General features: G+C 46.0%; 1 protein-coding gene across 1 annotated transcript in view; it reads left to right on the top strand.

Annotated features, from left to right (window-relative positions):
• LOC105479716 (ALK receptor tyrosine kinase) overlaps positions 1–23,922 on the top strand; it is a 750,786-nt gene that overhangs the window by 579,161 nt on the left and 147,703 nt on the right. The gene's annotated exons all lie outside the window — the stretch shown is intronic.

The raw sequence follows: 23,922 nt of genomic DNA, 5'->3' as shown, positions 1-23,922 counted from the left end.
CAAGCTCCGCCTCCCGGGTTTATGCCATTCTCCTGCCTCAGCTTCCCGAGTAGCTGGGACTACAGGCACTCGCCACCTCGCCCGGCTAGGTTTTTTTTGTATTTTTTTAGTGGAGACGGGGTATCACCGTGTTCGCCAGGATGGTCTCAATCTCCTGACCTCATGATCTGCCCGTCTGGGCCTCCCAAAGTGCTGGGATTACAGGCTTGAGCCTCTGCACCCAGCCACCCAAGCAGCCTTTAAAGGCATTTCTGCCTGTTCTCCCTACATACATTTCCACAACCAATAACAGTAATAAATCTATGCCACTCCTGACAGTTTATAAAGGGCTTTCACACACACATTTCATGTGCTCTTCCCCACAACCTTTATTGTCACCAGTTTAGCAGTGATGGTGAGGGTGCAGCACGGATGTGAAGTGATGTGGCTAATCGGTAGCACAACTTGAAGCAGAGCCCAGATGGCCAACTCCTAGGCCAGTGGCCTCTCCAGATATAGCATCGCCCTGCTCCAAGGTGGTCATCATTTCCTACTCCTCATGACGGGGCAGCCAGAAGAAGAGAGAGTGGCTGCCAGGGCTAGGGCTGATGATAGGATCGCCTTCACTGCGGCCAGAGCTGAGAAGGTTCTGCATAGCTGGAGCTGCAGGGACCCCCAATAGGAGAGTCCCGGGATCTTAAAGCCAACATTCTGCTCTTCACCGGGCTCAGCCCCAGTTGAGTGCCACTTCTCTCTCTGGTGCTGCTTCTTCCAACTAGGGTACTCTGCTTAGGAGTCTGGGTCTGCCTCTCCCACCCTACCACCAGCCTCCCATGGAGTTAACTGAATTACACCTGGCCCACCTTAGCCTCTCCAGCCTTACTCCAAGACTTTACAGCTGCAATCATCACCATAAATCAGCAAGTCTTTCCATGTATTTGATCAGATTTCTCAAGCTGAGAATCTGATTGCTCCAGTCTATCTCCTAAGGCACAAGTCACAGGTGTGGCCAGTCTAGTAATTGGTTGCCCCTGACTCGATCTGTGATGGCTGGAGTGGGATAGTCTGATTCAGAAGTGGCCCCCAGGATACAGGAACTCTGGGCAGAGGACTGGTCCCTGGAGAGTGAAGGGTGGAGGACTGAGCATGCAGTTCACGCTTTTGTCTGGGATACCTCCCCTCTGTCATTATCGGGTGATCCCTGCTGACCTGTCATGGCCCAGCCCAAGTGAAGCACAAAGGCTTCACTGCTTTGTGAAGCGTTTAGGGAGAATGAGCCAGTCCTCTCTCTAAGCTTCCATACGTCTCTCCTCAGTTTCACGTATGTCTTCACCCCCCACAAAAATATAAGATCCCAAAAGAACAGAAGTATTTTTCATCTATCTTTAATAACTCTATACGTTAATTCAAAATAGAAGCCACAATATAACTCAGTGTTTCCCAACACTGTTGTGGTGAAAACATGTCCCATGTTCAAATATGAGCAATGAATGTTGGGTTTTTAAATGTTGCCCAAATTTCTCCAGTCCAGGATTTCTCAGAGCCTTTAATCTGCTAATGTACAATATGAATCTCCAAGAGTAAAATAGAATATGCAGCCTTCCCGAACTTATTCCCACAAAATAATCTTTTCATGAAGCACAAAAACAGTTCCCAGAACCAGTGTTTTTGCAGAAAACAGTTTGGGAGATACACATGTAGCAGAAATTCCTTAGACTTAGGTGCAGGCAAGCTATAGTTCAAATTTGGCTCTGCAACCTTGGACAAGTCACTTAACCTCTCTGGGCCTGAGTTTCTTTATCCGTTAAAGATGATAATACCTACTCACAGGGTTGGTAGGAGGATAAAATGACATACAGTGGGTCCAGTGTGACTTGCTCAGTGACTGCCTCTGAGCAGGTGCTCCATAAATGGTTGCTGCTGGTTTCTTGGGACTCTGTCATTACTGAGTTTATAGCAGGTACTCAGGAGGTTCTGGTTCAGAAGCACAGCACCGCTGAGAAGCCTAGACGGCTCCTGAGAGCCAACAGAAACTGAGCAAGACTAGAGCCAGTGGCAGCTGTCTCTGTCCCACAGGGGTGGGACAGGCTGACTCAGGTACTCAGCTCAATGGAAGGATCTTCCCAGGATCTCCACATCTGCCAGTCTCCTCTCCAGAACCAATGGCCATAGGGATCACCAAGGGGCCACTAACCTTTCACTGGCCACAACAAATGTCTGGTGGCCCAAGGCCATTCTCATCCAGCATGCAGAATAAAATAATACAGTCACTTACAATTGCCCAGTTCCTTCACATTCACAAGACTTTCTTTGTGGTTTCCATCTTCTCTCTTCAACCAGGCCCAATAGACCTCACATAGAATGCTCTGGAGTTATGTATCAGGATAGTTCTAATCCCAGAAACCCTGTAGGATAGACAGGACAGGGATTATTTATGCCCATTTTACAGATACAAAAAGTAAGACTTGGAAAGACTAAGCCAGTTGCCCAAACCTTCACCCTGAGAGCAGCAGTTTATCAGCCCTGCTTGCTAGAGATGGTTCTTGCTGATTATCCATTGCTCTCCAGGCTCTGAACTGCCTCCTTCTACCTTGAGTGGGTAACATTCCTGTTTCAGTGATTCCGGCCTTGCACAGGCTGAACTTCCCAGCCAGGTGTCTCCTGACCAGCCCTCACTGTAGCCATGGTGACAGAATCCAGCAGGTGCTGGTTCTACTCATCCAGCTTGGAGTCTTTCCCACAGTCGCACTGTATTTTGCAGGTTGCTCTTCCCTGAGCAGGGCACATCCTAGGTTTAGTGTGTAAACCATATCTCTATCCTTCTTCCAGCTGATAGACATGGCTCCTCCCTCTGACCTGTCACCTGACCACTCTGCACGTCCTTCATACCACCTGCAGGATGCTCTTCCAGAGCTGGAAATAATGAAAGGGGAGGCCTTTGGCCAGAGCAGGCTGGCCTGATTTTTGCACTAGAGTGTTTAAAACAGCCCAGGTGCAGAGGATCCCTGCTTCCTGGAAGCGGAGTTGTTTTGTGTCTAGATGAACATCTCTCTTCAGCCATTGCCCCCTACCCTGGTAGACGCCATGCCAACTGCCTTAGCATAATGCACTCTGATTTCCCCGCTGTGACTAGTAATGGACTATTAAGCCAGTGTTGCCCCATGAATCTCAGCCTATGAGGCAGCAATCATAAACAAGCAGTTTGAAATGACTTTCCCCCGATGAGGCCGCAAACAAACAGAGGCCAAAACCCAGCCTGTGGCCTATTGTCAAGAACACCAGTCAGAGCAGGGTCAAGAACAAAGTTGCAGCTGCAACACAGGCCAGGGAAACCACTGCTTCCCGGTAATTAGGACCCAGGCTATTCCCAGGCTGGAGCCTGAAAGGCAGTAGAGGTAAAAGTCTCCACCTAATACCTCTCTATCATTTCATTTTACTGCCCAGGTAGCCCCTGCACCTTAGGAGCAGATGGGACCATACGGCCAGTTATTTTATAATTAAAAAGAAGTGAAAGGAGACATACTTCCCAAATTCTTTGCTTGAGGACATAAAGCTGGAGCCCACAGAATAAGGCAGACTCTACTGTCTTCTCCGCGCTGATGGAGAGGGAGGTCCTGCAACCCCTTTCAGCTGGAGTGGGGACTGAGATAGTAATGCAGCCAACATTCATCAAGCCTTACTCTGTGTTAGGCACCACTAAGAACTTGATGGACACTAATTCATTTGCTCTTCACAAAGGCCACATGAAGAAGGTACTCTTATTATCCCCATTGTACATTCGAGAAACTGAGTCTTAGGATGAACCACTTCCCAAGCTTACAGAGCAGGTAGGTGAGGGAGCCAAGAGTAAAACTCAGACAGCCTGTCTTCAGAGCCACTGAAAAGTCCTGACTGAATCTGGGTCCCTTTAATGGAGAGTACTCAATGAACACTGATAACATAATAGAGCATTGAATTAGGAGTCTGTCCTCACAATGGGAGCTGTAAATAGCAGAATGTGAGCTGCCTTCAGTTCTGCCTCATTCCTTCCATGTGATCTGCACAAGAACCAAACTGACTTCATCTCTACCTCACAGGACTATTATAAAGATTGAATTTCATAACATGTGTCAAAGTGTTTCATAAACTACGATGCTTACCATATGAACTGTGAGCATTTGTTGCTTTCCAATAAAGAATCAGTGTCCTGCCCTGGTCCTGCTACTCACTAGCTAACTGAAATGGCACAACTGACCGTATGAATTGGTATTTCTAAGCTTTGGCTTTTTAAACATAGAATGACACTATTGATACAAGGCCAGCTTCTCACCTTGCTTCCTACTAACCTGATTCTCCAAGTTGTAGAGCCTTAATGAGCTGAGCCCCTGGGTGCCTCGAGGATGCACACATACCAGATGAACAGAAAGCATTTATTATTACGGTAATTGTGCTAAGATGCCCTCTCCAGAGAGCTGCCAGCACTTTACAGACACAGTTCATTCATTCTCATAAGCAGACCCAGATGGACCACCCTGGGGGACCATCTGGCTGGGTTGAGTGTGCCAAGTCAGCCTAGGAGAGATGGAGCAACTTGGGCTCACTAGGGTGGTGGCAGAATCCTACAACTCATGAATTCCACCCCTGCCCAGCCTGACACAGATCATGTTGTCTCTGAGAAGAAGCAACTCCTTCAGCCCTGTTGTCCTTGAAGACCAGTTCTCAGCCTATACCAAGTTGATGGGAAAGGTTTTAATAAGACACAGCAAACCCCTACAGCTGTCCCTTGCAGCGAAACCCTCATGGCAGAGGTTCTTAAGGTGCAGTCCCAGAACCAGCACCAATGTAATTTGCATAATTAAAAATGCAAATTATCAAGCTCTATCCTAGATCTACTGAATCAGGAACTCCGGGGGTGTTAAGAAGCATGACTTTGATGCATGCTAAAGTTTGAGAACTACTTCCTTAGAGTAAATCCCAGTTATAGTTGCAAAGGTTATCTGTGCCTCCTGAAAGGCACTTTCTTCAGATGGAAAGAGCTAGATCTGCAGCTGCTTATTTACTGAGCAGTCATTATTCCCAGGCTGGAGCCTGGAAGGCAGTGGAGGTAAAAGTCCCCACCTAATACCTCTCTATCATTTCATTTTACTACCCGTGTAGCCCCTGCATCTTCAGAGCAGGTGGGACCATACGGCCAGTTATTTTATAATTAAAAAGAAGTGAAAGGAGACAGACTTCCCAAATTATTTGCTTGAGGACATAAAGTTAGAGCTAAATCTCCCCTGTGAGACCAAGGTCTCAACTGCAGACTGCCCCCAGCAGCTCAGAGTATGAGCCCTGCCACTCCCTGACCATTCACACCCCACCCCATCCAAACCAAAGGATGACCTTTAGTGGTCCTGAGCAGTGTTCCTCCAAGTGCTCACGGAAATGAGTTGGTTGACCTCCTTCACCAGCCCAGTAGCCCACCTGGAAAACCAGATTCTAGGCAGAAAGAGGGTGTCAGAGCTTCAGAGGAATGGCCAGGATCTGTCTTCTCAGGGCCAGAGACCCCACTCCTAGAATGTTCTAGGAGAAGCCCTGGACTGGCAGCCAGGGGACCACAGTTCTAGTTCCTCTCTACCTCTTACCACCCATGTGACCTTGAGCCACTTTCCTCATCTATAAACGGGGGTGACAGTTCCATGTCATAGTGTTGTTTTCAGGATTAACTGAAATCATGTACCTCAAACTTCAAAAAATAGAGAGTGCTATGCAAATAAAGATCTTTATTATTCTGAATCACTGCTCTTTAAAGAAGACAAGTGAGGTCAGGAAAGCAGATGGAGACCACATCTGACCATCGGGTAAGGATTTATGAGTGAAATTGTCCCGCTGATTGGAATGAAGACCCAGGAAGCATGCTGCAGAGTGCACGGCAGCTCTGGGGACTGCCTGGCTGGTCAGCGGTCTGTGCTTCATTCGTCTCCTCCTCCCAGTTGAGAGCCTCTGACAGATGGACCCAGGAATTGCTTCCTGGTTCAGCCAGTGAAATGGACTCAGTGAATAGTTTACAGTTTACCCCTGAGCCAGTAAATCCAAACTCTTCTGCATTGTGTCATGCCGGGATCACAATAAATCTGGCATAAGACGGGACATAAAACGTATCCGTGTTTAGTTGATTTGTTAATTTAACTGTCAATGGAAATCAGATGTTGAGATTCACTGTGAAACGAAGTAGCAATTTGTGCCTCTGTCAGAAATATGGGTCTACAGTGTGATTCAGAAACCTCACCCCAGCATGGTGGGCATTTCGGGGATGCTGGTGGCCCTGAGAGATGCCAACAGCTTGGTGGCCCAGGCCTGGATAAGGTCCGTCTCCCCATTCCCATGGCTGTCCACACTTGGACCAGCCCTGATTCTGCAGGATGCTGTAGGGAGTGGGTCAGAGGTGTGAATGAACTGTGGATCTCTGAAAATAAAGCAGACTGCATTCAATTGGTACCTTCCTGTGGATCTTTTTTTCCCCTCTGAAAATAGATGCAGTCCTCACCCTGCCTGCCTCCTGGATTGATTGAGAGAAACTAATGAGATAGTGGACATGAAAGGGCTTGGAAGAGTTTTGTGAATAGAAATACAGGTCATGTATTGGAATAGAAACAGGGTGAATTGGGGTCCTCAGAATGTAAGCATCAGCCTAGGAAGGAAAGAGAAGGACTGACTCACTCATGCTTCTTTCAGAGAAATTTACTTCCTTTTTTTGATTGTAAAAGTTGTGTATGTCCATTATAGAACACAGAAATTCAGAGAGGTTTAGAAAAGAGGGCTCAAAGCATTCATAATCCTCTCCCTTAGAGGTAACTGTGGTTAACAATTTGACACATATTCCTTCTGGTTTTCCTTTCCGTGTATATAAATGGATTTTGCTATGCTGTTCCAACAGTCTTAGATACAGGTGCATTGGGCTTTTTTGGTTGGTTGGTTGGTTTTCTTTGTAGTTAATTTATTATGAAAATTTTCTCATGTTAATAAAAGTTCTTCAAAAACATCCTTGTGTGATACAGGGGTGCAAGCTTTTATTACTGTTTCCCTGCCTGTGGGGATCTTATTTCTTTGTTTTCACTTTCATGGTATGATAATCTGCTATGAGGTTTTTTAGATCTAAGTGTCTCATAACCCTCTCTCCTCCAGGAAGTTTCCTAAAAGTGGAACTTTGGGGTTCAAAGGTCTGAACAAAATTTTAACGTTCTTAAAACATACTGCCAAACTTTTCTAGAAAAGATCTCGCAGTTCACATTCTCACCAGCAGTATGTAAGAGTCGCTAACTCACTACATCCTTGCTAGGACTGAGTATTATTTTTATTTATTTATTATTTATTTAAATTAAGACAGGGTCTCACACTCAGTCACCCAGACTGGATTGCAGTGCTGAGATCACAGCTCACTGTAGCCTCGACCTACTGGAGAGACCTCCCAGGCTCAGGCGATCCTCCCACCTCAGCCTCCCAGGTAGCTAGGCCTATAGGCATATGCCACCATGCCCGGCTAATTCTTTTGTATTTTTAGTAGAGACAAGGTTTTACCATGTTGCCCAGGTTGGTCTCAAACTCCTAGGCACAAGCGATCTGTCCGCCTAGGACTTCCAAAGTGCTGAGACTACAGGTGTGAGCCACTGCGCCCAGCCTGGGTATTATTTTCAAATCTTTGCTAAGCTGATGAAGCTATTTTGTGCAAAGGCTATTTCAGTTTCTACCGTTATAAGTAAAAGTAATGGCAAAAACCAAAATAGCTTTTGCACCAACCTAATAAAATGTTTGAATCTGACCATCAGTTGACACAGCTCATACTAAAGTCACACAGACAAGTCACTATTCCCTGAGTATGCCATCCACTCTCCCTGGAGCTCCCTTATATTTTCTCTTTTGTTGAGAATTCTTGCCCACTCTTTGAGGATAACTCAAGTGTTATCTGTTTCCTGGAGCCTTCTTTTCCCGCCTGGCTGGATACTCCTTCTCTGTGTGCCTATCATTCAGATATCCCAGTTACCTATTTCTGAGCAACAAATACTCCAGAGCATATTAGCTTAAAATAACTACCATTGTATCATTTTTCACAATTGCATGGGACAAGAATTTGAGCAGGTAACTTTTTCACACCACGTGGCATTGACAGGTTATGTATTGGATTCAGCTGGCAGATCATATGGTGTGTGGGCCCCAGGATGGCTTTGCTTGCATGTCTACTGCCTTGGAAAAGATGGTAGGAGGGCTGAGCTCAACTGGGACTATCGCCAGAGTGCCTACACCTGACCTCTCTAGCATGGTAGCCTTGAGGGAGTCAAACTTCTTACATGCATGCTCCAGGCTCCAAGGACAAATGTATCCATGACCAAGGAGGGCACTGCACAGTTTTTATGATCTAGCCTCAAAAGTTACATGGTGGCTTCCATCATATGTTATTAGTCTAAGCAGTCATGAGCCTGCCCGACTCATGAGAAGGATACCAAAATCTCCATCTCTCAATAATCCTCTCAAGAGGATTTTTAAAGAATTTGCAGATAAGTTTTGAAACACCCAAAACACACACCTATTTTAGCACTTATTGTGTTTTTATTATTAATTGTCAAAATATCTGTCCTAGTATACGGGATGGCCTCAAGATTGTAAACCATGTTTTCTTCATTGTCTAGTATTTATTGAATACCTACTATGTACCAGACACTGAGGCTCACCTGCAGTTTTTGTAAACCTCAAGACAACCTTGTGAGATAGATGCTGACACTCAAGGCAATTGAGTACCTTGTACAAGACCAAGCACGGTCGAGTCAGCATTCAAATTTGGTCCAAAACGGTCTCCAAATCCAATCTTGTTTTCCTCACCTCTAGCACATGCTCAGTAAATTGAAGGTCATTGGAAATTCAGGTCAGCACATAATTTTAAAACTTTATATCAGGTCCATTGAAAATGCATCTTCCTTATATTACCAGGGGTTCCACAGCAAAACTGCTTTCATCCCTGAACCCTTAGTGAACTGAGAGAGGGCACCTGTGTCTGTGCCCCTGTCACTTGGCCAGTGAGTCCAAGATCTGTGGGCACGAATGTTTCCTCTAGGTGTCCTCAGAGATTTCTCCCATCAAGTCTTGTCTGTTTTCTCACCTATTTTCCCTAAATGAAATTGTAGACTCTGTTCAGTAGCTCTTCACTCTGGAGAATATAGTACCTGGCAGAAACTCCCTGGGTATTTGAGAAAGACTTGCAAAAGTGGAAATGGAGTCTTGTGTACCTGGGGACCCGCCCAGTCTGAAGCAGCCCTTTGTGCCATCTGCCTGTACTTCGTAGCAAGATTGAGGGCTGAGAGGATTCTAGCTGATCTGGGAGTCTCCCCATATGCTTTCCAAATTGTCATCCACATGTATCACCATTACCAGACCCTCCCCCAACACCTCCTTCCTGCACATGGAAACTCATCTCCATTGTTCCCTGCTGCTGACTGAGACGCTGATCCACGGCACGGGGAGAAACAGCCCTCAGAGCTCACCTGGTCCAATCCCATTATTTCACAAATGAGCAGACTGAGGCCGAGAGAGGCTAATGCCAGGTTTAAGGTCACTCAAGTGGCCTGATGCAGTGGCTCATGCCTATCATCTCAACACTTTGGGAGGCTAAAGCAGGAGGATTGCTTAAGCCCAGGGTTTAAGACCAGCCTGGGCAAAATAGGGAGACCCCATCTCTACAAAAAAAATTTTTTTTTTTACTTAGCCAGATGCAGTGGCACACACCTGTGATCCAGGCTACTTGGGAGACTGAGATGGGAGGATCACTTGAGCCCAGGAGTTTGAAGCTGCTGTGAGCCATGATCGTGCCACTGCACTCCAGCCTGGATGACAGAATGAGACCCTGTCTCAAAAATAAATAAATAAAAATTAAAAAATTAAAAAAAAAAATCACTCGGCACACAGTAGTGTCAGGTTAGCTCAGAGGCTTCGTCACTGCCAGGCCACTGTAGTTTAAGCTATATCCAGTGCCTCACACACTGGTAGATTCCACTGGAAACCAAACAGAAGGGGGATTTAAAAGAGGAAAGAGAAGAGCCAGAACTCCGCACGGGGCCTCAGCCACAGGCTTTTCTCAGTAGGCCACACTGACTTGCCCCTGTCCTGCAGTCTTCATTAGTGCTTATTTTCAAGGCCAGTATAATCAGTCATTTTTCAAATGTTCTAAATATTGTTCTACAACATAAATTGTTCTAAAATATAACATAAAATTGACCATCTTAACCATATCTACGTGTACAGTTCAGTAGTGTTTAAGTATATGCAACATTGCTGTGCAACCAATTTTCAGAACTTTAACTTCCCAAACTGAAATTCCCATACCCTTTAAACAGCTCCCTATTCCTCCCTCTTCCCAGCCCCCATAACCACCGTTCTACCTGCTGTCTCTATGGATTTCACTACACAAGGTACCTCATGTAAGTGACATCGTACATTTCTCTTTTTGAAACTGGCTTATTTCACTCAGCATGGTGTCTTCAAGTTTCATCCATGTTGAAGCATGTGTCAGAATTTATTTCCTTTTCAAAGCTATACTGAGGAACCGCTATATTGTTTCCCATAGCAGCCACACCATTTTACATTCCCACCAACAACACACAAGGGTTCAAATTTCTCTATATCTTTGCCAACACTTGTTATTTTCTATTTTTTTTTTATAGTAGCCATACTAAATCAGTCATCTTCTTGTATATTTCAATCATATTCATTGAAGGAATCAAGTAAACGATAACACATACAAAAAATGTCTGATACATAGTAGGCTGAATATTATTTTAGTAGTTGTTATTTATCCTCCCTGCCTGCCTATCATCCAGTTTTCCTTCTTCATTAGGTTTCTCCCAATCTTGTGGTTCTGAGAAGTTCAGACCCTCACATGAGAGGCTTAGAAAAGAACTAAAAACTAAAAAATACAAAGAGGTTCTTGACTCCTAGCCTTGGCAAGTGATCTTGATATTTTCATAGGGGACTCTACCGCTTTCCAGGTTTCTTTGCCTGAACTGTGCCTATCAAATTTGATAACACCAAAGCTCCTTATATTTCCTCCAAGGAAACCCTGCTTCCTCTCGCCCCTGGCTGGAAGGATGTCCCATCCACTGCACACTGCTAGCTTGTAGTCTATTTCCCACTTGGCTTTGTGCCTAGAATGGGAAGCAGTGTTTTTTAAGAGATGGAGTCTTGCTCTGTTGCCCAGGCTGGAATGCAGAGGCACAATCATAGCTCACTGCAGACTCAACCTCCTGGGCTCAAGCGATCCTTCTGCCTCAGCCTCCCAAGCAGCTAGGACTACAGGCACATGTCACTGTGCCCTGCTGGGAAGCCCTTACTGACTGTCTCCCAGCCTCTCGCTACTCACTGTAAATCAGCCATCACTCTCCTGCATGTATGGTGGCTCCCAGCAGCCCATGCCGGTTGCAGCTTCATCAGCTTCCCAGTCCAAGTCCCATTGCAGGTATGAATGGGCAGCCGTCATCCTGAATGGAGGTGGCAGCACTGAGCAAGGTCTTTAGATACAGAGAAGGCCATGATCAGTACAAGGAGCCTTCTACATGATTTGCTTTTTATATTAACAAATGCCAGCTTTGTACACACATAGCCATAGGAGTTGGGGCTATGTGGAAGTCCTCTGAAATACCAATTTTACATTATGAACAAAGCATAAACCCTGCTTCTGAATCTACCCAAAATTATGTATTAAAAAGCATTATTCACTTATTCTTTCAAGAAACTTTTATTGAGATTCCCAGGTGCCAGGTGTTGTTCTAGGCACTGGGGATTCAGCAGTGAAATACACACTAAGTTCTCCATCCCGAGTGCTAGTCAGGGAGACAGACTACCAACAACACTAATAAGGAAGGTGTATATTGCTCAGTTATACAGGTAGCAAGGAAAGGAGAGATGAAGTATCTGTGATTTGATTAGAGGCCAGGGGAGAGATTTTAAATAAAGCCACCAGGGAAGGCCTTGCTGAGAAGGTAACATTTCAGTAAAGATGGAGGTGTGGAAGCCTCTTATGAGTTTAGTGATATCATGTGTAAATGTCAGATGGTTAATATTAAAAATAAAATCTTAATTGTTTTCTAGCACTAGGTGGTTTACAAAGTACTTTCCATAATTATCTCATTTGGCCCCAACAACCCCTGATGGAGGAGGCATTTCTCCTGGCTCATGGGGACGAGCCCTGAACGCCCATATTCAGGTTCCTGGACTTTATCTTAGTACCTACTTGGTACATTATTCCTCTGAAAACACTGAATGTCCTAGCCATTTGAGGGATGGGAATCCTATTCCCAAATCGCAGCCACCCTCCATGGGTCCCCAAGACACTGGCTTGCTTGCTCAGGCCCTGCCTCCTGCCTGTTGTACACGTTCTTCTCTGGCATTCCACTGACTTGCACTCCACAGTCTTTCCTCTTGCTCATTTCTGGGGCTTCTAAAATGGCCTTTTCCACCCTGGTGGGGCTAGCAGATTGATTAAGAGTGTGGGCTGCCAAGCCAGACAGACAGAAAACTCTAGCTCTGCCAATGCTTATGACCTCAGTAATGATCTTACAAATATTTGGATTCCAATTTCCTTCTCAGTAAAATGAGGGAGCAATTACTTCATAGAGTTACTGTAAGATCCAAATAAAATAATCCTGATAAAGCCTTCAGTACAGGACCTAGAACATTGTAAGCACTCAATCAGTGGTGAGGGTGGAAACTATTGCTATGATGATTGACAGTGGCATCAGCACCCAGTGGCTATCTTGCCTCTTTAGCAAGTAGCCAGCCTTTCTACTGTGGCTACCGTGGATCCAATGGGAGCAGGATGACTTCCTATATATCTTTAAGAGGGCTGAATCCACTTGACTCCCTTAATTGGAGGTGCCTCAAGGGGCCACTACTCATGATCAGGTGCTCCCGTCTTCATTTCTCCAGTCTGAATGAGCCCTCCCGGCCTTTGCTCTCATTCCAAGCACCTTCCTCTGCTGCACAATCTAAAGCCTGGTCCCTGCAGCAGTCTCAGTAGTAGCTATAATTTGTTTGTGATTAGTACTAATTCTCCAAGGTACAGTTGAAATTGCATTGTTTACTGAACAAACGAGGAGAAAATGACATATTTTACAGGGAAGTATGGTTAAATGCAATCACTTTGCAGAGAGATTAATGGCAAAATGTACACAGAGGTCATTTATCATATTACAAATAAAATTATTGGTGTGTGTTTTCAACAAAGCAATGAAGATAAATGTTGAATAGGAAAACCTTAGGAAAGGATCACGCAACAAAATAAAGGGGCTATGGAGACTACAAAAGAATTAGAAATTTTTTAATTCTTTTGGAGAACTTGACCATAAAAATGAAACGCACTCTGCCTTCCTGCGAGTGGCCTGCAGGAATCTTGGCGGTTCTCAGTAAATCTATACGAAGACTTTGTCCTAGGGATTGGAAGTTAGAAACCAGCCCTCACAGGCTCTGTCATGTCAGGCAGCCCTGGTCCCACCCTAGTGCCATCCTTTATGTTGTCCTCTCTCACCATCACCTCGGGCCCTCTGCCAGTCCTATCAGGGTCGCCTTCATATCGACTCACCTCCCTCCATCTCCATGTCACCAGCCTCATTCAAGCTGCCTTTGTGACTTGCTTGGTCAGTTACAACATGGTCAGTTACAACAGCAGCCGGCCACGTGGTTTGCCCACTTCCATTTTCTCTCCATCCATTCTTCCCGAATCACTCAGAATGATCTTTCTAAGGACTTAGATTTTTTTCAATCTCTTGTCTAAACTCCTTAAATAAGGTCCATGCTCCTTGCCATGGCCCACAGGGTCCTGCCTGGTTGGGCCTCGGCCTCCCTCCGCAGCCACCCCTCATAACCCTCTGTGACCATCTGTGACCCTCTTGAGCTATACTGGCCTCAGCTCTGCTTCTAGATCAGGAACATCCTTTCACACCCCCAGCCTTGCAGTTGCTGCTCCTCCACAGCCTTCTTCATGGCTGATTCCCTCTCATCCTTCACTATCAGCTCACATATCACCTCCACAGAGATGGCACATCATTTTATTTTTTTTTTGAGATAGAGTCTCACTCTGTCACCCAGGCTGGAGTGCAGTGGCATGATCTGGGTTCACTGCAACCTCTGCCTCCTGGGTTCAAGCTATTCTCCTGCCTCAGCCTCACAAGTAGCTGGAACCACAGGTGCACGCCACCACACCTGGCTAATTATTGTATTTTTAGTAGAGATGGGGTTTCGCCATGTTGGCCAGGCTGTTCTTGAACTCCCCACCTCAGGTGATCCGCCCGCCTCGGCCTCCCAAAGTGCTGGGATTATAGGCATGAGCCACCACGCCTGCCATGTTGCTCCTTCCTTAGTACTGTCACCCCAGTGCTGGGCACATTGTAGAAGCTCAAAGATTGAAATGGAGACTGGGAAAGGTGGATGCGATTTCTGCAGTGCAACCCAAAGGAATTAGTAATTCCTAGCAGAATGCAAGGGAACCCCACCTCACAACATTCTTCTATTTAAACTCGGTGATCTGGTTTGTATTATTTGACTACATACATTAGCACTTGCTATGTGACAGGCACTCTTAGGAGATTAAATAAGTGACACAGACTCCCTGCCTTAAGGAATTTAGAATTTAGTGGGAGAAGCTGGCAATGCAGATATAAACACCCAATAAAGTGAGGCAAGGCTCAGCCAGAGGTATGCATCAGCACCCCAGAGGGAGACGCGTGTCTTTCTTCAAGAGAGAAGAGCAAGCAATTGGGGAAAGTGGCATCCGAGTTAGCAGAAATTGTAGAGATCAAGATGATTCTAGACAACGGAACAAAGTTACACAATGGCTGTAAGGAACTGCACGTCCCGATGTTTAGCTAAAGATGTGAAAGGACATGGCAGAGCTGGGATTTGGACTGAATGCTGCGGAAACCAGCAAAGGTTTATGGTAGGATTAGGACCAAAAAGGAGCTGGCCTCAGAAAACTGACTCCCATGGTGAGGTGACTCCAGAGACAACTAATGCTGAAAACCCATCATTTTAAGTATTATTTTTCATAGCTATTATTTATGTTGGAAATGACTCTTGCATTTGTTTCAGTTACTGTTTTGCTGAAAGGACCTGGCAGAGCCTCACCTCTACTATGTGACATGAGGACACCCAAAGGTTCTGTCTGTCCCAAGATCTGGCCTCTGTAACCCCCTCACTGACCCCCTTCCCATCCACCCTCCATAGCTGGTCCTCTCAAAGCCCTTAGGATAGTCTCTGAAATTAGCCCATAATAAGAACCCATGTATTCTTTTATGTACACACGATTTCATTTCATCCTCACATAAATCTTGTAAATTAGGCAGCATCCCCAATTTATAGGAGACTGTAAGCTGTGTCAGTGTTTACCCCACTAGCTAGAAGATGGGGGCTGGAGCCTAGTATTATATATTCTCTACACCTTAGGGGGCTCATCAACACAAACTGAACAAACTGGGTCCTTGGACCTGCGAGAGTATTCACAGACATGGAATCTAGGGGTGAAACGCGCTCTTGAGAACCCTGGACAAAGGAGGAAATCCTTGCAATGAGAGGGTGGGGGCGGTGAGAGGTGCTGGAAGTCTTGGAATTCCTCTGCGAGGAGAAGGAACTAATGATCCATTTCTCAGGAACCAGAGGTTCTCAGACTTGGCTGTACTCAATTATCAGCCAGAGAGCCTGTGGCACCTGCTTTTTCCAGGCCCCCCACCCAGATCCTCTGATTCAGTAGGATTGAAGTCAGGCCCAGGAAGCTCCTGCATGGTTCTGATATAGGCGTGTGTGGACAAACCATTAACGCAACAGCCTAAGCCCATGGCAACTATGAATGGCTGGCTTTAGAGGGCTTACAAAGAAGGAAACTGAAGCCCAGAGAGAAAGAGACTTGCTCATGGTCCCAGAGGACTGGTGACAAGGCTAGGCCTCAAACTAACTCTCCCACTTCCCAGAATCATGATTTCTTACCCAACCCACCAGCAGCCATCCATAGTGAGACCCGCTCCTCGCTGATTCACATTTCAAGTAGTAGAAACCCAAGATGCCAGTTCTTTAATGAGGTTGTCCACGCTACAATTTATGAGGCCCAAAGCCCTCAGCAGGACTGGTCTCTGCCAGGCTTAATTTACACAGTTCTCAGGCCTTCCAATACCCCCATTAAGGTCAGAAAGGGATCTGCAGCTGTTAGTCTGTGCACTTGACTACATTCTCATCATGTCACCATCCATTTTCATGTCTTCAGGCTGTTTACCCTTGAGAGCCTGATTTGCCTAGTCCAGATCATGGCCCAGTCCCCTGGACTCCAGCTCCAGCCCCAGGCTTGACCTGAGTCCCCTAGACACCAGGTTCCTCCACGTGTCATCTCCCCTCACTTTAATTGAAGAGCAAGACCCTCTTCTCACCAAAGGAGCACTCAGATTTCCTCCTTTAATGAGTGTCATTAGTTAGGCAAGAGCAAGCAGGTGGGAGATGGCCAGAAAGCTGATAGAAATGTGCCTTTTTAAAATGACACATAAATCACCCTAATTAAAAATTAAGCACCCTAAAATTTGACAGTCGTTTAAAAAAAGAAATTTGAGTTGGGAGAGTTGTGTAGGTTTTGTAGCATCAAATCTCTAAAACATGATTGAAGGAGCGGAGGATGCGTGGGTTTCTGTTTTGAATGCACAATTAGGGAAGAGGCATCATTCTCAGTGAGTGAACCCAATAAATCACCTGCGGTGTAGAACAGCAATTCACGTAACCTGACCTGGGCCAAGTGTGTCTCCAGTGCAAATCTGAACTAATTTCTACTATATCTAGAGAGGAGATAAATGGGCAAAGAAATATGGCATGCTGTTTCAGGAGAGATGTTCCAGGATGCAAGTGACAGATGACTGAGACAGGAAATTCCACTGAGAGGCAAGTTAGCTGGGTGTGTGGCTTTGGAAAGATGCCCCGGAGGGGAGAAGGCTTCAGGGGAGAGTCATTAACAACAGCCAGCATTCATAAAGTTGACACTAACTCTATCCAATCAACCTCATAAACATGTAGCCACCAACAGCTACTGCCCAGAACAGGACATCAGAGATGGAAGGGGCCTTGGAAACAGGATTTGAGATCAACAATGAAGATAGTAAAGGTGAAGAACCCACCCTTGATACAGAGGCATCTCAGCCCAAGATCTCCAGGCCTCCAAGGAAATGATACTCAACCATAAATGCCCCTGAGAATTGCCCGAGGAACAGTTTTTTGTCGTTGTTGTTTGTTTGTTTTTTGAGACAGTCTCACACTGTCACCCAGGCTGGAGTGCAGTGACATGATCTCGGCTCACTGCAACCTCCGCCTCCCAGGTTCAAGGGATTCTCCTGCCTCAGCCTCCCAAGTAGCTGGGATTACAGGTGCCCACCACCACGCCCAGCTAATTTTTGTATTTTTTGTAGAGATGGGGTTTCACTATGTTGGTCAGGCTGGTTTCGAACTCCTGACCACAAGCAATCCACCTGCCTCAGCCCCGCAAAATGCGTGGGCCACAGCGCCTGGAACTTTTAAAACCACCAATACCAAGGGTCTGTCCTCCAGAGATACTGATTTCATTGGCCTGAACGCCAAAAATATTTCTCACTTCCCAAGTGACTCCCATGGGCAGTCAGGGAGCCTCTCCTAGAAGACAATTTAATCTGAGTCATGGGAGAGGAACTGGAGCTGGGATCATCTGACCAGGTCCTGGGCCCCTGTCTGTGGTTTACTAGCTGTGAGACCACTTGCCAAGTACCCAGTAAGTCACTGGTTACCTTTTGTAGTGCTTTATTGTCTAAAAATCATTTCTCTGTGCATTGTGTAGGCTTTCACATCCTCAATCTTCTGATTAATCAGATGAGAATATTAATAACTGTCCTTCCAGTTTTTTGTGAGATTCAAATGAAGGGTAAAGAAAATACATCGTAAGCTATTAAAATGCTATATAAAGATAACCCCCTCTGATTTACTTTGTCAGTCTGGGGGAAGTGCCATTTCAAAGGCTAATATGTAAATACCCATAGAAAGGACCCTTACTAATAAAAGATCCCCAAGCACCGACTCTTCCCAGAGTGGCTTGATCTCAGATCTCCCTTACTTTTGCCTATTAGAGCATTTAGGGGTTTCAGTGGTTACCAGGAACCACATGGGCAGAAGGCATCAGAAGTCATGATGGGAAACGGGAGCTGGCTCTTCACGTCCAAGCCACTGCCTTTCCTCGCTGCTCTGCAGGCTGTGACCAGCCAGGGCCTCAGGGTACTCTACACCACAGGCCAGAACGATCATTTTACAACCGCAGAGAAGATGCTGTTTGGGAACTCAGGCCCTTGATTAAAATCATTCACCAAGGATACTTTTCTTCTTGGAATTTATGGGTCCCATAAACAGAACTTGAGAAGACAGAGCGTTGTTTTTTGTTGTGCCTCATTAGTTTGGGGTTTGGGCTGGCAGTAGAGATCACAGTACCAGGCATCCATCTAATTGACTCTCCCGCCAGCATAAAGCTCCCTGTGGGACGGAGGAGGCTGTGCCGGGGAGCCTGGAAGTCTCCAGTCGGGGAGGGAGGCTGGGCAGAGTTGGTAGCAGTGCTGAAACATAGGCACCTCTGGGCTGCTGCTGTGCTTCCACCTGGGAAGACAGGTCTGGGGGACAAAATCCAGGGCATCGGAGAGTGGAAGCCACACTGGCTCCTGCTCCTGGACCTCTTCCTTTGTCGAGGTGTGTGGGTGAAGGGCAGGGATGCTGACAGCCTGACCTTCCATGCCCACCACCACCACTCCTTGGAAGCTGCATCAATAATAGAGAACAAGGGATCCAAATCTGTGGGTTTCCAGCAGTCCCTCAGCCAACCAGTAACCACTCGGAGCTTTGGTATTCTCAACTATCAAATGGGCGTAATGAGACCTTCCCCAGCTAATACACAGGATCAGTTCAATTCCCAAATAGGGAGAATTGAGATCTTTATACCAGACACTGTCTGAGGCTCTTGAAGGTGAGACTTGACACCTCCCTTCAAGTCAGCTGCAGCTGGATGAGGAAGTCAGGCATACAAGCCATAGTAATGATATACAGCAGAGTGTCTACCACATTAATTGGAAGAAGTAATGTACCCAAGGGAAAGAGCCATTTATGGAGGGGAGAATCCGTGAAAATGGCAGATATTAGGTGGTGAGATCTAGATCCCCAGTGCCAAAAGGGGAGGAGTTGGTGGAAGGTGTCCCCAGAGAAGAGGGCAAGCCAAAGATTCCAAAGCGTAACCCATATGTGACCTACTGATCCCAACATGGAACAAACTCTGTAAGCATCCATACAGAAGAGGAAATCACCAAGGAAAATATCAATAGGGTGGCATCATATGAAAATTTCAGGCTGGGTGCAGTGGCTCACACCTGTAATCCTAGCACTTTGGGAGGCTGAGGCAGGAGGATCGCTTGAGACCAGGAATTCGAGACCAGCCTGAGCAACATGGTGAAGCCCCGTCTCTACCAAAAAAAAAAAAAAGTAGCCATGCACGGTGCTGCACACCTGTATTCCCAGCTATTTAAAAGGCTGAGGTGGAAGGATCATCCGAGGTTGGAAGGTCAAGGCTAGGATGAGCCAAGGTTGTGCCATGACACTCCAACCTAGGTGACAGAGACCCTGTCTCAGAAAATTTAAAATGCCTGTTTATCAAAATACATTACAAACAGAATGAAAATATACATAAAATACTGGGAAAAGCTGTCAAGCATATAATAAATAGTTTCACATCCTTATTAATGACCTCATACAACTCAGAATGAAAACAGGAAGAACCTAATCAATACATTGGCAATTCCCTAAAAAATTTGAAAAGAAAAAAAAAAGCTAGTAATGTGAGAAAAAAATTCAACCTCGAGGCTGGGCACAATAGCTCATGCCTGTAATCCCAGCAATTTGGGAGGCAAAGGTGGGCGGATCACTTGAGGCCAGGAGTTCAAGACCAGCCTGGCCAACATGGTGAAACCCCATCTCTACTAAAAATACAAAAACTAGCCAGCCATGGTGGTGGGCATCTGTAATCCCAGCTACTCAGGAGGCTGAGGCAGGAGAATCACTTCAACCCAGGAGGAAGAGGTTATAGTGAGCTGAGATTGTGCCACGGCACTCCAGCCTAGGCCACAGAGTAAGAATCTGCCTCGAAAAAAACAAATAAATAAATAAATAAAAATAAAATCCAACTTCACTGGCTATCAAAGAAATCCAAAATAAAACAGCAGGGAGATACCTTTAGTTAAAAATAAAAGTTCTGGTACTACTCAGGGTTGGCCATGATGTAGTATGAGGGACGTACATGTATGAAAACAGCTGGTGGAGAGTGTAAATTGGATTAACTTCTAGAAAGCAATTTGGCAATCTGTGTTAAGAGCCTTTAAAATGTTTATACCTTTTGATTCAGTAATTCCACTTCTGGGAATCTATCCTATGAAAATAATCTGCAGTGCAGGCAAAGGTTTATGCTCAAAGATATTCTTCAAAGTGTTATTATAAACAGACTAGCAGCCCAATCAATGAATAATGTTTAAATAAATGATGGGACATATCACACAATATTGTAGCCATTAAAAAGGATTTTTATGGGAAAATGTCAAAGCCTCTGGAAAAGCTTGTGATACAACCTAAATTATTTTAAGGCCTATATATATGACACAACTATACATACTTATAAAGCATGGACAGAAGAAACTAAACCAAAGAGAAATCTACCAAGATGTTAAAAATGGTGGCCTCAGGGTGGTGGGACTCTGGGCATTTTCTGTGTTTCTTTTGACCCTGCTTTTGAACTTTAGACAACTGGATTCTGTTTTAGAATGAAGGAAAGTAAAAGAAGCTGTAAGACCTCTTTGAGGAATGACAGGTGATCGGTGTGTGAAACACTTACGCACACTGGGACATAGGTGTGGATGAAACAGTCTAGATTTGTCCAAGAGGTTGAGGGAGACCTCACAGATATTTTTTTTCTTTTTTTTTTTTTTTTTTGAGATGGAGTCTCACTCTTGTCTCCTAGGCTGGAATGCAATGGCGTGATCTGCAACCTCCACCTCCCAGGTTCAAGCAGTTCTCTTGCCTCAGCCTCCCAAGTAGCTGGGACTACAGACGCCCGCCACCACACCTGGCTAATATTTTGTATTTTTAGTAGAGAGATGGGGTTTCACCATGTTAGCCAGGATGGTCTTGATCACCAGATCTCATAATCTGCCCACGTCGGCCTCCCAAAGTGCTGGGATTACAGGCGTGAGCCACCGCGCCCGGCCGATTTTTAAGTTCGCTTATGTTTTCTGTGGCAAGGCTGGGAGTGAGGGTAATAAGGTCTTAACTATATTTAATGGTCTCCTGTGATAAGGCATAAGAAAAAGTGATTTGGAAACAAAATCACCAAGCAAATGTGAGAACTTTTCTTGTGATCCTAAATACCTGAGCCTTGAAAGAGGGGCAGAGGGGACAGGCACTGGGCTTCCCCATTTTCTCCTACTAAGTAGAAAGAACAGAACTGCCCTGGCCTGGTTGTTACAAGTTTAGTGAGCAAGCAGGTGCTGCTTCTGGGGTGCTCTTAACTCCTGGGACACAGCCCCATCAGCTCCCCAGGCAAGGGGATCTCCTCCCACTGTTTCAGGGAGACCACACCTTCCACGGGACCAGCACCAGTGTGTGCAGAAAGCATTTTACCTCCCAGCTTCCAAGAGGACATGAGTGGCAGGTGAAGAATTGATGCACAGAATTAAAGCTGCAAAATGAATTTGACATTTTACGTCCTAAAACGAGCATTGTGTCTCATTCTGCCATTCCCTCTGTACTTTGATCCTGCGTGTTTGTCTGAGAATATGGCCTCCATACAGTCGGGAAGTGGTTCCAGGACACCCACATCTGCACAGGCTCAGTCAGCCCTGCCAAGCACAAAAATATTGTATTTTCCATTCATGTTGGTTTGAGAAAGATCCATGTGTAAGTGGGTCCAAACCTGAATTGTTCAAGGGTAATTTTTTGTTGTGCATTTTCCTGCACTTAGAACCCATAAGTTATGTGGGGAAATCTTGCTTAGGCTATCTTGAGGCCAAGGGACAAATGGGGTGGTGTTTTTCCTTCTGTGTAAGTAAGAAAAAGGTAGAGGTGAATAGTCCAGGGAACCGCAAAGATCTAGTCACAAAAACAAGTTAGAGCACTGAGCAGTGGCTCTAAAGCTACTCTGGGCTCCTGATGATGGGAGCCTCGGCTGTCTGGGATTTCAGCGGGAGTCAGGTCTCGATGGAGTGTTCATTCTCTTTTGCTGCTGTAAAAACTACCACGAACGTAATAAAGCAACATGAATTTGTTCTTTTACAGTTCTGGAGGGCAGAAGTATGAAGTTAGTTTCACTGAACTAAAGTCATGTCGTCAGGCAGGCCGGGTTCCTCCTGGAGGCTCTAAGAGAATCATTTCCTTGACTTTTCCACCTTCCAGAGGCTGCCGGCACCCTTTGGCTTGTGACCTCTTCCTCCCACTACTCCAAACGCTTGCTTCCACCCTCACAGTCCCTACTTCTTACTTTGACTCTCTTGTCTGGTCATCACGTTGCCTACACTCCCCAACCCAGGATATTCCAGGTTAATGTCTCCAGCTAAAGATTCTTAATCACACCAGCAAAGCCTCTTTTACCACAGTAACATTTTCACAGGCCCCGGGGATTCGGATGTGGCTATTTGGGGGTCTGCTATTCAACCCACTAAAGATAGGTAACCTGACGTTCAGGTGATTCATGAACCCTCCTGGGGGCCAGGCACTGGCTAAGGCTGAGGGAACGCCACGCTCAAACAACTTGATGGAGATGATGGGATCGTGCACAAGCGTTCTGGAGGCAGGTTGCATGGAACCAGCAGCTCCCCAAATGGAGGTGGGGAGGAAGATGTGAGGATTGTCACAGGCAGTGTCTGTGAGCTGGACCTGGACGGACAGGAGGATTTCAATCAGCAGAGTATGGGGTGCATCATCACATGACCATCACATGACCATGTTCATCTCCCTCTGGGATTCTGCAGCACAGAGTCCATGAGGAGAGGCAGAAGGAAAGGCAAAGGCAATTTAGGCCCAGATCACAGGGACCTTGAAGAGCCGGTGAAAGGGCGCAGATGTGATTCCCTGGAAGGAAGTGGGACCTGTTTTCCCATGACCACTATTTGCAGAGAATGCCCTGCAGGAGGCAGGGTGGACAACACTGGGTGCCCATCTGCTGTCATCTGACAAACTTTGCCTTATCTGGACTACCCTAGAAAGGAGGGCACAAGGCCACCTCCAGCATCTCCTTCCATGAGATGGAGAGGGCGCCTTTACAGTCAGAGAGGCTGGGTGTGAATCCCACATACCAGCAGTGTGACCTGAGATAAGCCACTGAACCTCTCTGACCTCAGTTCTCCCGCTTAGGAAATGGACATCAAGACCTGTCAGCCGGGCGCAGTGGCTCAAACCTGTAATCCCAGCACTTTGGGAGGCTGAGACGGGCGGATCACGAGGTCAGGAGATCGAGACCATCCTGGCTAACACGGTGAAACCCCGTCTCTACTAAAAAATACAAAAAACTAGCCGGGCGAGGTGGCGGCGCCTGTAGTCCCAGCTACTCGGGAGGCTGAGGCAGGAGGATGGCGTAAACCCAGGAAGCAGAGCTTGCAGTGAGCTGAGATCCGGCCACTGTACTCTGGCCTGGGCGACAGAGTGAGACTCCGTCTCAAAAAAAAAAAAAAAAAAAAAAAAAAAAAAAGACCTATCTACCTTCCTCACAGGGCCGGATGTGCTAAAGTAGATGGAGGAATTCCAGAAGTAAACAAGTCGGGCTTCATGTTAGTTTCAGTGCTATTGGGAAGAGTCCTTTGAACCAGGAAATCATGGAATTTTAGATATTAAAGATCACCTAACTTGGAGAGTACTGCATCAGAATCAGTTGAGTTC

This window comes from Macaca nemestrina, chromosome 13 (assembly GCF_043159975.1).
Source record: "Macaca nemestrina isolate mMacNem1 chromosome 13, mMacNem.hap1, whole genome shotgun sequence".
In the NCBI taxonomy this organism is placed as follows: Eukaryota; Metazoa; Chordata; class Mammalia; order Primates; family Cercopithecidae; genus Macaca; species Macaca nemestrina.
Note: the sequence above shows the minus strand (reverse complement) of the source record. Positions and strands in the feature narration are given on the sequence as shown.